Source organism: Corvus brachyrhynchos, unplaced genomic scaffold (assembly GCF_000691975.1).
Source record: "Corvus brachyrhynchos isolate BGI_N302 unplaced genomic scaffold, ASM69197v1 scaffold146, whole genome shotgun sequence".
NCBI classification, from domain to species: domain Eukaryota; kingdom Metazoa; phylum Chordata; class Aves; order Passeriformes; family Corvidae; genus Corvus; species Corvus brachyrhynchos.
Genome location: NW_008238960.1, coordinates 255860 through 268920, shown reverse-complemented (window position 1 = coordinate 268920; position 13061 = coordinate 255860). Strand labels below are relative to the sequence as shown.

The following is a 13061-nucleotide window of genomic DNA, read 5'->3' as shown; positions in this document are numbered from 1 at the left end:
TGTCCCGCAGCCATAGGGAGGAGGAGGAGAGAAGATCCAGCAGGCAGGAATTGTGCAGCAAGATTTATTCATTTAATTATTTTACAAACTCTTTCATAGACTTTTTTTCTTCATAGTCTAACTGGACAAAGGATCAGTCACCCCTTGGGGTGATTGGCTAAAATCCTAAAACATCCATTGTCAAAATATTTTTCTACTATACCATAAACAAGACTTTTCAAGGTTGCAGGTGGCTTGGTTGTTTACATTCCCTGCTACCTCTTCTGCATGAGAGAAAAATCTCTCACGGACTTAGAAAATAGCAAGAAAATCCTTGCTAGCAGCATTTTTGTATCTACAGGTCTCCTCTTCTCCTAAGGAGATTATCGGTCTCCCTCTCTGAGACCCGTGATAGAACTCAGAGGTTTCTTCCGGGGAAATGGCTGTTCTGAAAAGTGACTTAGGTCCAGCTGCAAGAAGCTGCTGGAGATGCTGCCGGGGACAGTCCAAGGAAGTCCTAATATCAGGCACCAGATATTAGTAAGCCCCCCGGCTCTGCGGGGTTCCATGTCAGAGCGCGGGGTGTCGCAATCTCCAAACAGTGTCTCCACAGCTAAGCCGCTCGGCAGGATCTGCTGAATACACTCACGCGCGCATGCACAAACGCACGGATAGCTTCAGTAATAAAGTCAATGGCAAGGTGATAGGAAGGGTCCTTGCATAGATTTCCACAGAAAGCAGTTTATTGCTACTGCCTGTGAAGGTTTCTTGAGGCAAATGACCCAGAACACGTGAGAACTCAGGCTTAAGTACGGGGATGTGGCTAGCACCAGGAGCCAACTGGGGAAGCAGAACTGGGGTAGAGTACCATAACCAAACATAGCATTCTGGGAGAGGCTTCTTTCCCTCACCATGACCGTGACAGAACTATCTGGTATTAAGGACTGTCTTATCGAGAATTCTCTCTGTCCCTGTACCACAGGCCAACTGGCCACCACAGATTTGTATCAAGGGTAAACAGAAAGACACCAAAGGAAGTTAATTTAACTATACTCTTAGGCATTAAACTTCTGTAAAAAAGATGTTTAAGAAACAGGCCCGCTAGGCCTTTCACCATCTTGGTAATCCTCCTTTGGACCATTTCTAATAGCATTATATTTTTCTTATATTGCGGTGCCTACAACTGAATCATTTGTCACTGTGTGTAGCTGAAATATATTTACAAATTGGGTTTTACTGAACAAGCAAACTTCTTATAGATGCTATAGAGACAATATAAATTATCAGGACAAAGGTATTATTTAAATGTTTTCATGTTATTGTAGTATTGAAATAATACATAATATTATAAAACTAATAGGGAGTAGAAAATCTGTGTGTGAATACAGGTTTGTAGTCAAAGAAGGGAAGGAAGAAATAAGTGGGCAGTACTAGGAAAACAAAGGTGGATTGTAGGGTGATTTGTGGTAAGACTCTACAACTCATAACGTTATAAAGTAGGTATGGTTATTACAGCCCTGGACGCATGAGAGGTAGTCCTCCAAAAACATACGTGCTGTTCACGGTATTCAGCTTGGTATATATCAGCTTACAAGTTACATATGCATTAGGTTACACAATACGCCTATACATATTCGTTATCTAGCCCCGCTTCATATTATAATGAGCTCAAAAGTCATTTCCATATGCCTTGCACCTGCACAGTGCCTCCTGGTGGTCGTGGGCAGGGGTCTTAAGATGAAGTAAATGAGTCTTCCTCAGGACTGAACTTTTCACCTTGCCCTCTTGTGCATGCTCTCTGAGTTCCTGGTCCAAGTCCAAACCTCAAGGCTGGTTTCAGCTGGTTTCAGGGTCTGAAAGCAGGTATCTTTGGTCATGGTTTCTTCCTGTTATCAATGGTCTTGCATCTTACCCTTATCCTCCCCTACATCCTTCTCTTTCTGTTTGGCAAGCATAATTAGTATTGAACAAGCAATATACATTGTCTAGCAAGCAGCTGCAAAATTTAGCAATACTAGCAGTACCTACAGTCAGCAATTAACCCTTAAAGCCTAAGCCCCCTATATCAAGGGCTGTTCAGCTTTGTTTTATAATATGAAAAACAGTCCAGGTTGCAGTTAAGACTGCTGAGTGGTTTATAGAAAATCACCTCGATGACTTAAGCAGTTTCCCAAATTATATCACGTGAGGAGTACCAAGCTGTGATGCTTTTCCTAGGTGAGGAAGCGATGGGTTCAGTGCATCTTACATGTTTTTGTACTGTATTTTTGAAAGTCTTTAAGAGTACTCTCCAGTGCAAGGAGAAATACAGAACTCTTGGCTGTCTAATCCATAAAGACTTAATGTGCTCCGTCTGCTCCTATTGTTTAAAACTTGAAAGTTAATATGTATGTATTTTCATTCTGTTTTTGAAAACCATTTTATTTCAAATTATATCTGTAGCATTACCAGATCTTTTCAGTCTGTGTGGGACATAGATTTCAACACAGGATATTAAGGAGACACTGGCACACATTTTTCTGGGAAAGGCCAGAAACGTCTATCTCAGGAATACCTGTTGCACAAGCATAATGACCACTACCTTCTCCAAAGTGAAAGAATGACAAAGTAAATAGGTGTATTACCTCATCCTGCAGCCGTATGGAGGAGGAGAGATATCCAGCAGGCAGGAATTGTGCAGCAAGATTGATTTATTTAATTATTTTACAAAGTCTTTTATAGACTTTTTTCTTGATAGTCTAATTGGACAAAGGATCAGCCACCCCTTGGGGGTGATTGGCTAATATCCTAAAACATCCATCGTCAAAATATTTACCTACTGTACTATAAACAAAGCTCATCAAGGTCGCAGGGGTTCATGGTTTATAAACTCTGCGAATATCTTCTGTGAGAGAGAAAAGTATCCCATGGACTTAGAAAGTAGCAAGAAAATTTCTTGCTGGCAGCATTTTTGTATCCACATAGGAGAATATTGATTAGTAACTATTATGGCTAGGAGTGATTAATTTTTTTAAAAAGTGGAGCTTTTAGGGGGAGAACTGTACAATTGATAATTGTTCAGATCTAAATGCAGTTCTCTGACCGTATCAGAGACCACATGGCAGTTTTCTCTCACAACAAATACGCATGGTGAGAAAGCTTCCAGGGAATAATGTTCTCAGAAATATTTTCATTACACATTTACTATCATCAGTGAAACTAATGGTTGTGAATGAAGATACCATGAAGCTGATTTCCCTCTTGTCCTTTGAATAAGTTGTGTTCCTTCACACTGATTGTTTCTAAGCCATGCTAAGAGCATGCTTTGTATACAGCACACAGCCGGTTTTGTAGTGTGTGAATACATCTTGGTGGCTACTCAAAACCTCTAACTGATGAAGATTATCCTTGGTGATACCAGTTGAACATGTGTCACAGTACACGTGAAGAGTCTTGGAAGGATTTGGCAGTATTATGCCAGAATCCTGTCCAAATGATACAGTTGTAATAAAAGGGGAAAAACAACCCAGACAACTGAGTAGATTTTAAAATACACTGACTCTATAGGTCTTCAAAGGCTCAAACAGTTTCTCAACTTAAACTTAGTGCCCTAAATAGAAATATGTGCTTGTTTTATACTTGTTTGAACAGTGATTCTGTTTTTCAAAGAGAAACATTATGTCTGAAATTATGTCTGAATCACTGCAGAGAATAATAAGCTACAGACCCTGCTAAAGGAAGTTACATTTGCCCTTTCTGGAAAAATATGTTTGTAAAAAGGTATTGCAGTTTGGGTGGCATGACCTTAACTTAAAGTCATATTTCTCCTTTGCTTTGTTTGATATGTTTAACATTGCAGTCCTCCTCTTTGTTAGTTTGGGGATAATGAACACTAGGTTTGCAGATTTGTGTGTGCAGAAAATCATGCTGTAAAAAGCCAGTGTCCACCAAGGAGACACAAGAGTCCTGCAACTGCATTTGAATAAAGGGAGAGAGTCCACTAGGCTATAACCCCTTGAGTTTTTGGAGGATGCAGCTTCCGTTTATCCTAAACTCCCAGCTGCATGTTGCCCTCCTCCTTTCCCCATTGGCTGAGGTACTAGGAAGGTACAGACTTCCTGAACTGCCTACTATGAACTGCCTACTACATGTTCCGCCTGGAACATGTATCCCGCCCTCATCATGCACTGTATGACCATTAAAATTAGCTTTCAGCCCACCCTGGGCAGAGAAGTTAATATTCATAAATCTATTAAGCTGTGTATTGTCCCCTAAAGTTCAGAAATTCAGAGTGTACTCAGTCCTGCAAAAAACCTGGGAGGCTTGATGTTTATAAAGACCCCCCACAACCATACTTCCAGAACCTGGCTGGTCCTTTCAGATTGACTTGTTTGTGAAGACATTAACACCCATTTCTCCTATCAATTTGAACAACAGTTCCCACTTAGGCTTTTGAGCTGATTGTTAAATGCCTAGGTCATGTTAAATGTGTGCAGCCAGCTGTTAGGCTAGCATTTTTGAGAATGTAGATCACTGTTGAGGAACACACCTAGTGCAATTAGCTCAGTGTGCAAGTGGCAGGTTGTGCCCTGGGTAGTGGGAAATGGCAGGAGCCCCCGGCAATGAGCTGTGAACTGGTGCTGACCCTTTGCCTAACAAAGGGCATGGGGTTGCATGCATCTGGATGCAGGGTGACCATCCACCACCACTTTCTGGGCCCAGCCATCTACCCAAGTGCACCAGAGAAGGGTGCACTTGTCCAAGCCATGAACTGCCAGCTTTTCCAGGATTAGGCTATGGGAGACAGTGTTGAAGGCTTTGCTGAAGTTCAGGTAGACAACATCCACAGCCTTCCCCTCATCCACCAGGTGGGTCACCTGGTCATAAAAGCAGATCAGGTTGGTCAGGCAGGACCTGCCTCCCCTAAATCCATGCTGGCTGGGTCTGATCCTCACGCTGTCCTGTAGGTGCTGTGTGATCACACTCAAGATGATCTGTTCCATAACCTTGCCAGGCACTGAGATCAGGCTAACAGGCCTGTACTTTCCTGGATTTTCCTTTTGGCTCTTCTTGTGGATGGGTGTCATATTTGATAAAATTCCAGTCATCTGAGACTTCCCTGGTTAGCCAGGACTGATGACAAATGATGAAGAGCAGCTTAATGAACTCTTCTGCCAGCTCCCTCATTACCCTAGGATTGACCCCGTCTGGTCCCACAGGCTTGTGAGAATGGAAGTGGCTCATCAGGTTACTAACTGCTTCCTCCTGGAATACACAGGATCTATTCTGTTCCCTGTCTGGGTCTACCAGCTTAGGAGGCCAGTTGTCCTGAGGATAACCAGTCTTACTGTTGAAGACTGAGGCAAAGAAGGTGTTAAGTACCTCATCCTTTTCCTTGTCTTTGGTGACTACATTCCCCTCTGCATACAATAAAGAATAGAGGTTTTCCTTGCCCCTCTCCTTTTGCCATTAATATATTTATAAAAACACTTTTTATTATCATTTACAGAAGTGTCCAGATTAAGATCTAATTAATTTTTTTTTTGCATGACCTAACGACATCCTTAAACACTTCCTGAGTCACTGTTATGAATGGATGATGTAGGTTTAAATCAGCTCCTGTCCTTTGCCCAGGCCTCTGGCAGCAGGCAATAGCTGTATTGAGGTGGCCAGCACTCCAAAGATCCACTCTTATCTGCAAGTTCTTTAATAATGGCTGATTCTATCTAATAAAATGAATTATTTATTTATAGACACAAAAATAACAGACATAAGACTTAGAACAGACTATTACACAGGGATAAGACAAAAGGGGATAGAAGTATAATACACACAGAGTTAAAGGTACCATTAAATTTACAGCTAACCAAGAAATAGTATAAGTTAGGATCCAATGTTTCTTACTGCCAATCCTTGAAGGGGTAGACATCAAATTCCTTTCTCTCAATTCCCGGGAAAGTAACCTCAAAAGTTCACATCCGGACTTAAGGGGAGAAATCTTCTTGCACGTTCCCAAGGAGTGTGTAGGAGACTTCTGCCTCTGTGATAATTTGTGTGCGCTTTTACAGACATAAGAACCAAGTCTTTTGGTCACTGATGTTTATTTTCCTTATCTCTTTCCACATCTGCTCTCATACCAAGATGTGTACTCGGGGCTGGAGCTCAGACTCTCTGGAGCCTGGAGGTGACCTCCTGCTGGGGTCTCTGACTCCTCACTGGGCTATTAATCTGACCTGAGTTATCTCTTTCAAATGCCCCAGCCATGAGAGAGGGGGGATGTCCTACCACAGCTGCCTGTCCCTTTTTCCAAAGATGATACACCCTCTTTCTTACCCTGAGTTTCTGTAAAAGCTCCCTGCTCAGCCAGGCAAGTCTTATTCCCAGCTGACTCACCTTTTGGCACCTAGGGAAGGTCTGCTCTAGCACCTTGAAGATTTCTTTCTTAAAGTATGTCCAGCCTTCCTGAGCCCCTCTTGTTTTTAATGGCTGCTTCCCAGGGAACTTTCTGAATCAGTGTCCTGAATAGGTCAAAGTCCACCCTCTGAAAATCCAGGTTTTGTTGATTTACATCACCAAGTATTGAAAACTTATAATTTCATGGTCTCGCTGCCCAAGACAACCTTTGAACACATCTCCCATCAGCCCTTTTCTGTTGTAAGCAGAAGGTCTGTGGGGTCCCATCTCTGGTAGGCTCACTTAGCCACGACAGGAAGTTACCTTCCACACACTGGCAAGTAGTGAAGAGGCGATACCATTTTTTGAGTACTGTATTTCAAGATAATGAATACAAACAGGAAGAGTGCATGGCAGGGTAGTTCCATATTCCATATATGTGACATTGAGTCTCCCACTGCTTTGAGCAGTCAAATTTCTTACAGCCTTTGGCTTGACCAATTGGGACTTTCAGCTCTGATCCATTATAATTTTGCTGCAGTTTATCTACTTTGATGTTATTTAACTGTGGTTGCTCCTGTGCTGTTAAAAAAGTGAATAGATATTGCAGTGTGCAGGACTTTTCATTGTTTGCTTTTAGCAGGATAGAGTGGATCTGATGTATTGCATTGTTATAGATCTTCCTCCAGAAGTTAACAAATCAAGGAGAGAAGATGGACTAGCCATGCGCTTTAGAATGACCATCTCTGTATTGCTTTTATATATTTATAGTACAGGATATTTATAGTATTTTTTGAGCTTCAAGTGCATACCATTCTACGATAGCACAGAGCCTTACCAGCTCCTGAATTCTTGCAAATATTGTTATTAACACCTTGGCCTTTGCAGTAAGCCTGTGGCAGGGATGCATGCATGTTTGTCTGTTTCAGTACTCTGCCATGATTCAGAACAACCTCGCAGCAGCTGAAACAAGGCACAATGTTGTTTTCAAACTTTTCCTCCCACTTCAGCTGCAGCCTGTTTCTAGTTTATTACTACTGATGACAATGGAGTAGATTCTCTTAATATAATATACATTCTCTTGATATTATCATATTGGTTTAAATGGACCTTCTGTTGGGGGAAGAAATCTTTTAGGACAGCCCTGTGAAAGGAAAGAGGGAAGATAAGTTGGAGGATACTGGCTGAGTGGTTAAGTTACTCAGTTGACATACAAGAAACTCGTGTTCAAGTATCTTCACTGAGTTGCCATTTTGCCACTGAGCTTTTCTAGTTCTGGTACAAAAACTGTTACATCAAGTATGTATCAGTCTGAAATACAGACTGAATATTATTCAGGTGTACACAGTGTAATTTCTTCTAGAGTGCAGAGCCAATGACTGGCATATAATGGACGCAATAAGCATGAAAACCACCTAGATACCCATTTTTGCTGGCAGAAAGAATGGAATAAATTTTGTAAGGATTTTTCAAATCACTAGCTAGCAAATTCCTTTTTGTTGTTGGCTCTAGTCTTTCCCAGACACCTAGTAACACAGAATCACATAATAGAATCATAGAATGGCTTGGGTTTGAAGGGACCTTAAAGATCATCTGCCCCTCTGCCATGTTGGAAACACCTTCCACTAGAATGGGTTGTTCAAAGCCCCATTCAACCTGGCCTTGAACGCTTCCACGGAGGAGAATCTACGGCTTCTTTGGGTAACCTGTTCCAGTATCTCACCACTCTCCCAGTAAAGACTTTCCTCCTAACATCTAACCTTCTTTTTTAGTTTAGAACTGTTCTCCCTTGTCCTATCACTATCAAGGATATACTGAAACAGTGCCTGGTCAGGTTTTGCCACATACTGATACCAATAAATAGGGAAAAGTCGTCTTTTTTGATTGGCATTAGAGCTGTATATGTCTTGCAAGAGTATATATCTTGCAAGTAGTTCATAGGTTAAAGATCTCTTCATTTTTGCCTTGCCTTTTGTCCCTTTTTGCACGGGGATGCTCACTGCAAACAGAATTTGTAGAAGGACAAGCTTTGCTTAATGTGCAAAGATAGTCAGAAAGCAAATGGATGATGTGGCATAATATTTAAAAGACTGAAATAATGGGCCTCCTGTCCTGTGAGCATTTTGTGGTAACCCTGTAAATACAAAGAGTAAAGCAGCTGGAAGAGGATTCTACTGCCTGGTGGTAAAAAAAAAAAAAAAAAAAAAAAGCAGAGAAAATTTTATTTCAAGATGAGAGAAATCAAGAGTAGATATTTCTGTGTACGAAAGTGCTGTAAGAAAGCCGAATTAGTACAGAAGTGAAACAGCAAGATTATATTGAATAGACATTAATTTTACATTAAGGCATACAGAACCAAACTGTGAGATTTGAAACCATAGGGTTTATTAAAACCTTTTAAGATAATGATGGAGTATATTTCTTTTCTTTTTAAAAAAAAAAATCTGTCAGAGTAAGACTAATTTTTTGTGGTTTTTTTTTTTCCTTTTCAATATACTGGATTATTAGAGAAAATGAACTCCTCTACGGTAACTGTGCATATAATAATTTGTTGTCATTCAAATATTAATTTGATTCAGCTGATTTTTAAAAAACATGTGAGTGAATGCCAAAGGGAAATGTATTTCTCCAGACTGATCTAAAAATGTGCGCTTTTTTTCAGTTAAAAAAGGGGGAAATAATTGATGAGAAAAAAGGTTGGCACCCTGTTGAAAATCACAAATGATCCTACACTATTTTGATTTAATTGTAGTGCCTGCAAATATTTTCATTAAAACTCTTTTGAAAGAAAGAAGCCATCTCAGAGTTGAGTATCTCATGTATCTCATTATCCAGTGCTGGTTGGTAGATGGATGAAATTAAAAGAGAGCAAACTAAGGCCAACGGAAGACAAGGTTTTTAGGCAAGATGAAAAGTGATGTTTCTGAATGTTTAACTCATTTTTCTCATGGGTAGTAGATTTCTGGATGGTTTAGATGAGTTCAGTCATTTGGGCTTGATGGATTGTATTACAAAGTGCTTGGAAATTTCAAAGCTAGTAACTCCAGAAAGTGACCATGGAAATCACTTTTTATGTTTCTAATACGCTGTGGCTTTGAATGAGACTGAGTTTGTCTCATTCAGGCTCCCTTCCACCTTAATACTTGTATCTTCCTACCTCTATGTAAAAGGGCTTCATGCAGAGTGGGGCATTTTGCATCCACAGTAGAATGGCAGAACCTGGCCCTTGCCTTTTACATGCTTCGGTTTCTGTTTAGGGTTTTGATGTGTGATTTTTTTAGGTGCTCACTGCCTCCAATCCAAATTCTGTCACAGCATGGTCTTTGGGAAAACAAGGGGAATAGTTATTCAACCTATTTTTGGGATGAACTGTCATTATATACTTGTAATCAGATTGCATTAACTTTGAAAGGAGGATTATGAAGAAGAGTTTTGCACAGTGAAAGGCTGATAGGTATGCAGATATTCTAGTAATTTTCTGCTTTGGGATGTATCAAATGAAATATTTATCTGACTAACAGTCTCAATGTATTGGAGAGAGGTGACTGTTAAAATAGAAGACAAGTATTTTAGTGTTATTTGTTGTACTGTAATGATGCACTGTGTGCTAGTCCAAAGAGAGCCAAGAGGTCTAGCCATGGACCCGTCCACACTACGGCAGGCACACACTTACAAATATACGCAGGCAGACAGGGTATGCTCCTCACCTGAAAGAGCTTCCCCTTGAACTGTTGTGAGTGCATGCAGTAGCAGAGGCGAAGAAGTGAAATAGAGGGGACTCTTCACATGTGCTCCACGCAGAGATTTATTCCAGCGAACTCACAGGGACAAAGAGCCAAATTGGTAGGAGGGTCCAGGGATCTTATACTAGGTACAAGATAGGTGGGGAAAGGGATTACATCCAATGAGATAGGGACAAGTAGGCGGGGTTGACAGCAAGGGAACCAATGGGAACAGCACATAGGAGGGACTTAGGGAAGGATCCAGTGGCGGGGCGTTGAGGAACAAAGAAGTTTCTAGAACATATGCATATTAAACAAGGGAAATGAATATACATAACTTCATACATAAAACTGGGAGGGGAAAACATTAACCTATCAGGGGAAAACATGCAAATATCAGATCAAAGGAATCATAGGTTCTCACCACAACTAGCGATATACTAAACTTGGGTTGCTGACCACCGCAGCTAGTTGTCTGAATTCTCATCAGGAGACAACAGTGGCTGGAGCCACCTGCACTGCCACAGTACTGATCTCGACAAAATACCATATGTAACTGCAGTATTAGTTGCCTATGCAGTAACAAGTAAAGTCTGGAGGGAGAGGTAGTGTATTTTAATGGACAAAAAGGTGACAGAAAATTAAGAACCCTTCGAAAAAACAACTCGGCTGTCAGGTACATTACTCTACTCTTACCTCTTCATCCATCTATTACAGCTGAAAAAACATTACTTCCACAATCCAGAGTAATCGGGTAGTAGAGGGGTAAACTGCTTCTTTTTGGCATGGAAATAGTTACTAGGTAGAGGAGCAGGGCTTGAAGCTGCTGATTAATCTCTTCAGCTCACATTCTTAATGTTGCAAATGTCACTCTTCGGGACCTGCTTGAATCTGTCATGTCCTTTTGTGCTCATGGTTCTGAGATCCAGTTAGATACAGTGTCTGATAACAGCTGGACAGCTGAAGGAGTGGTCTTTGAAAACATTTCAGCCCTGTCTGAGGGAGATGGGTTCTTTACCTCAGGACACTGTTTTTTCCTTGATGGCCCACATATTGTAGGGAACCCCTCGAAATTAAGCTGTCTAGAGGAAAATCTGTGCATGTTTGAAAGGATTGGATAGAAGACCAGCATCCAGGAAAAGCTCATCTGTCATCTGTGAACTGAACTCCTTCCACTCTTCTTGTTTTCTCCTTGTAATTGGAGAAGGGTTGTTGCTAGGTAATCTCAGTGTTTGCTTGCAGAGAATGACTTCCTGGGAGCCATGTAGTGCATAGATATGTATGTGCTATTTTCACTCATCTGCTCTATAGAACTTGTCAGCTAAGTTTGGGGTTTTCTTCTCAAACCCTGAAATTTTAAAACTCTTAAATGTTTCAAACAACAAAATAGTTTAAAATGTAAGTTTTCATATACGTACTGGACAAGATGAGTTTTTTTTTAACTTTCATGCATTTTGTGGGCAGAAATTATGAGCACGTTGAGGAGAGAAATAAACTTTCCTCTCAAGTTAGTTTTACAAAATTTGTATGTGACTCATTTTAGGGTTGCCTGAAGTGGCTGTGCTCAACATCCAATTCGTGTTCTGTTGTGCTACAGGTGTTTAAAAATTACCTTCTAAAGCCTGTCCAGCTTGTCTAGCACTGTAACAGCTGGACAAAGCACTGACACGGCTGGCTCAGGAAAAGGGCAAGGATGGGGAAGGAGTAACAGAAGTGGCTGCATGTATACAGTTTTCAGGCCACTCAGTGAGCCTGTCATGTGTACAGACAGGCATGAAACATAGCAGTTTCAAGTTAATGCTCAGTGAGGTGAAATTTGGAGACACACCGTATCTCATTCTTCTTCAGAGTTTTACAGTTTAACTGTAGATGATATCCGTAGGCATAGTAAGAGTGGTTTATGGCATGAATATCTGTTATGAGAGTTTTATACATGTGGACATCTGCCACTGACTACCTTTGAAGAAAGATTTCTGGATAGATTCAGACATTGACATATAGAAGTTCTTGTTTCAGTTTGTGACAACTGGAGAATGGCAATTCTGGTGCAATGCAAAAACAATCTGTGTGAGTGAGGACTTCTTTTATACCAACAAATATAATTTATAATGAGTTGTAAAGGGAAATTTCATGTCTTATGTAACAAAATAGTTCTTATATGCTTAAGATCAATTAGGAGATAAAAGGTGATGCTTAGAATAGATATCAAAAGGGCCAACATTGCTTTGGTAATTAGAATACCTGTGAATTAATATCACAGATCCACACGACGTTTCTTTTCATATTTATAGGGAACTTCTTAGTGTTGCTATCTTGCATGTGACTTTTTGTCTTTTTAGATGCTTGAGCAAGCAACAACTAAACATGGAAACAACTATTTATATTGGAAATAGACCTTCTACACTGCAGAGATTAACTACTTTAAAAAAAGCTTTGTTTACTCTTCACTAAGAATTTTATTTGAAACAGAGTAATAATAAAAAGGCAGAGTTTGCATTTAAAAATTATCCTCTTCCCATCAACGGGCAGTGTTTAAGCTATTGCCTATAGCTGGTTGTCCTGTTCCGCTATATAAAAGGAGTAGGGGGGGATTCTTTTGATAGATTTCTCGGGTGAAAAATAAAGTGCAAACGTGGCAATATTATATCTGATAACTATTTATTGATAGGAAAACGGTAAGTATTACTAAAGGGGAATAGAAAAAGGAGCGGAAAGGGAGAAAGAGAGAGAGAGGGAAAGAAACAGAAGACAGGGACAGCGTTCCCCCCTGACTTCTGAGCGCTTTGTCGGCGTCAGCTCAGCAGACGGAGCATGCGTGCTGCATAGCTCCCATGGGAGGCTGGGCGCGGTTTTTAAAGAGCAGCAGGCTGCATGTCCCTTCCGTCGGCGGAGAACAGACTGCTGTGGTTACAGGAGCGCTCCTGGGGCAGCTGCGTCTTTCATCGTCGGGGCGTGGTAGGTGCGAGCGGCGGTGGCTGCGGGTTGGGT

General features: G+C 40.9%; 1 protein-coding gene and 1 long non-coding RNA gene across 7 annotated transcripts in view; one reads left to right on the top strand and one right to left on the bottom strand.

Annotated features, from left to right (window-relative positions):
* Positions 1 to 13061, top strand: part of PDE1C (phosphodiesterase 1C) — a 375734-nt gene that overhangs the window by 168324 nt on the left and 194349 nt on the right. The gene's annotated exons all lie outside the window — the stretch shown is intronic.
* LOC108447730 lies at positions 701 to 2936 on the bottom strand. Its single transcript, XR_001863411.1, has 2 exons — positions 2604 to 2936; positions 701 to 1832 (listed from the first exon to the last, which is right to left on the bottom strand). It is a non-coding gene; the product is annotated as an uncharacterized LOC108447730 (long non-coding RNA).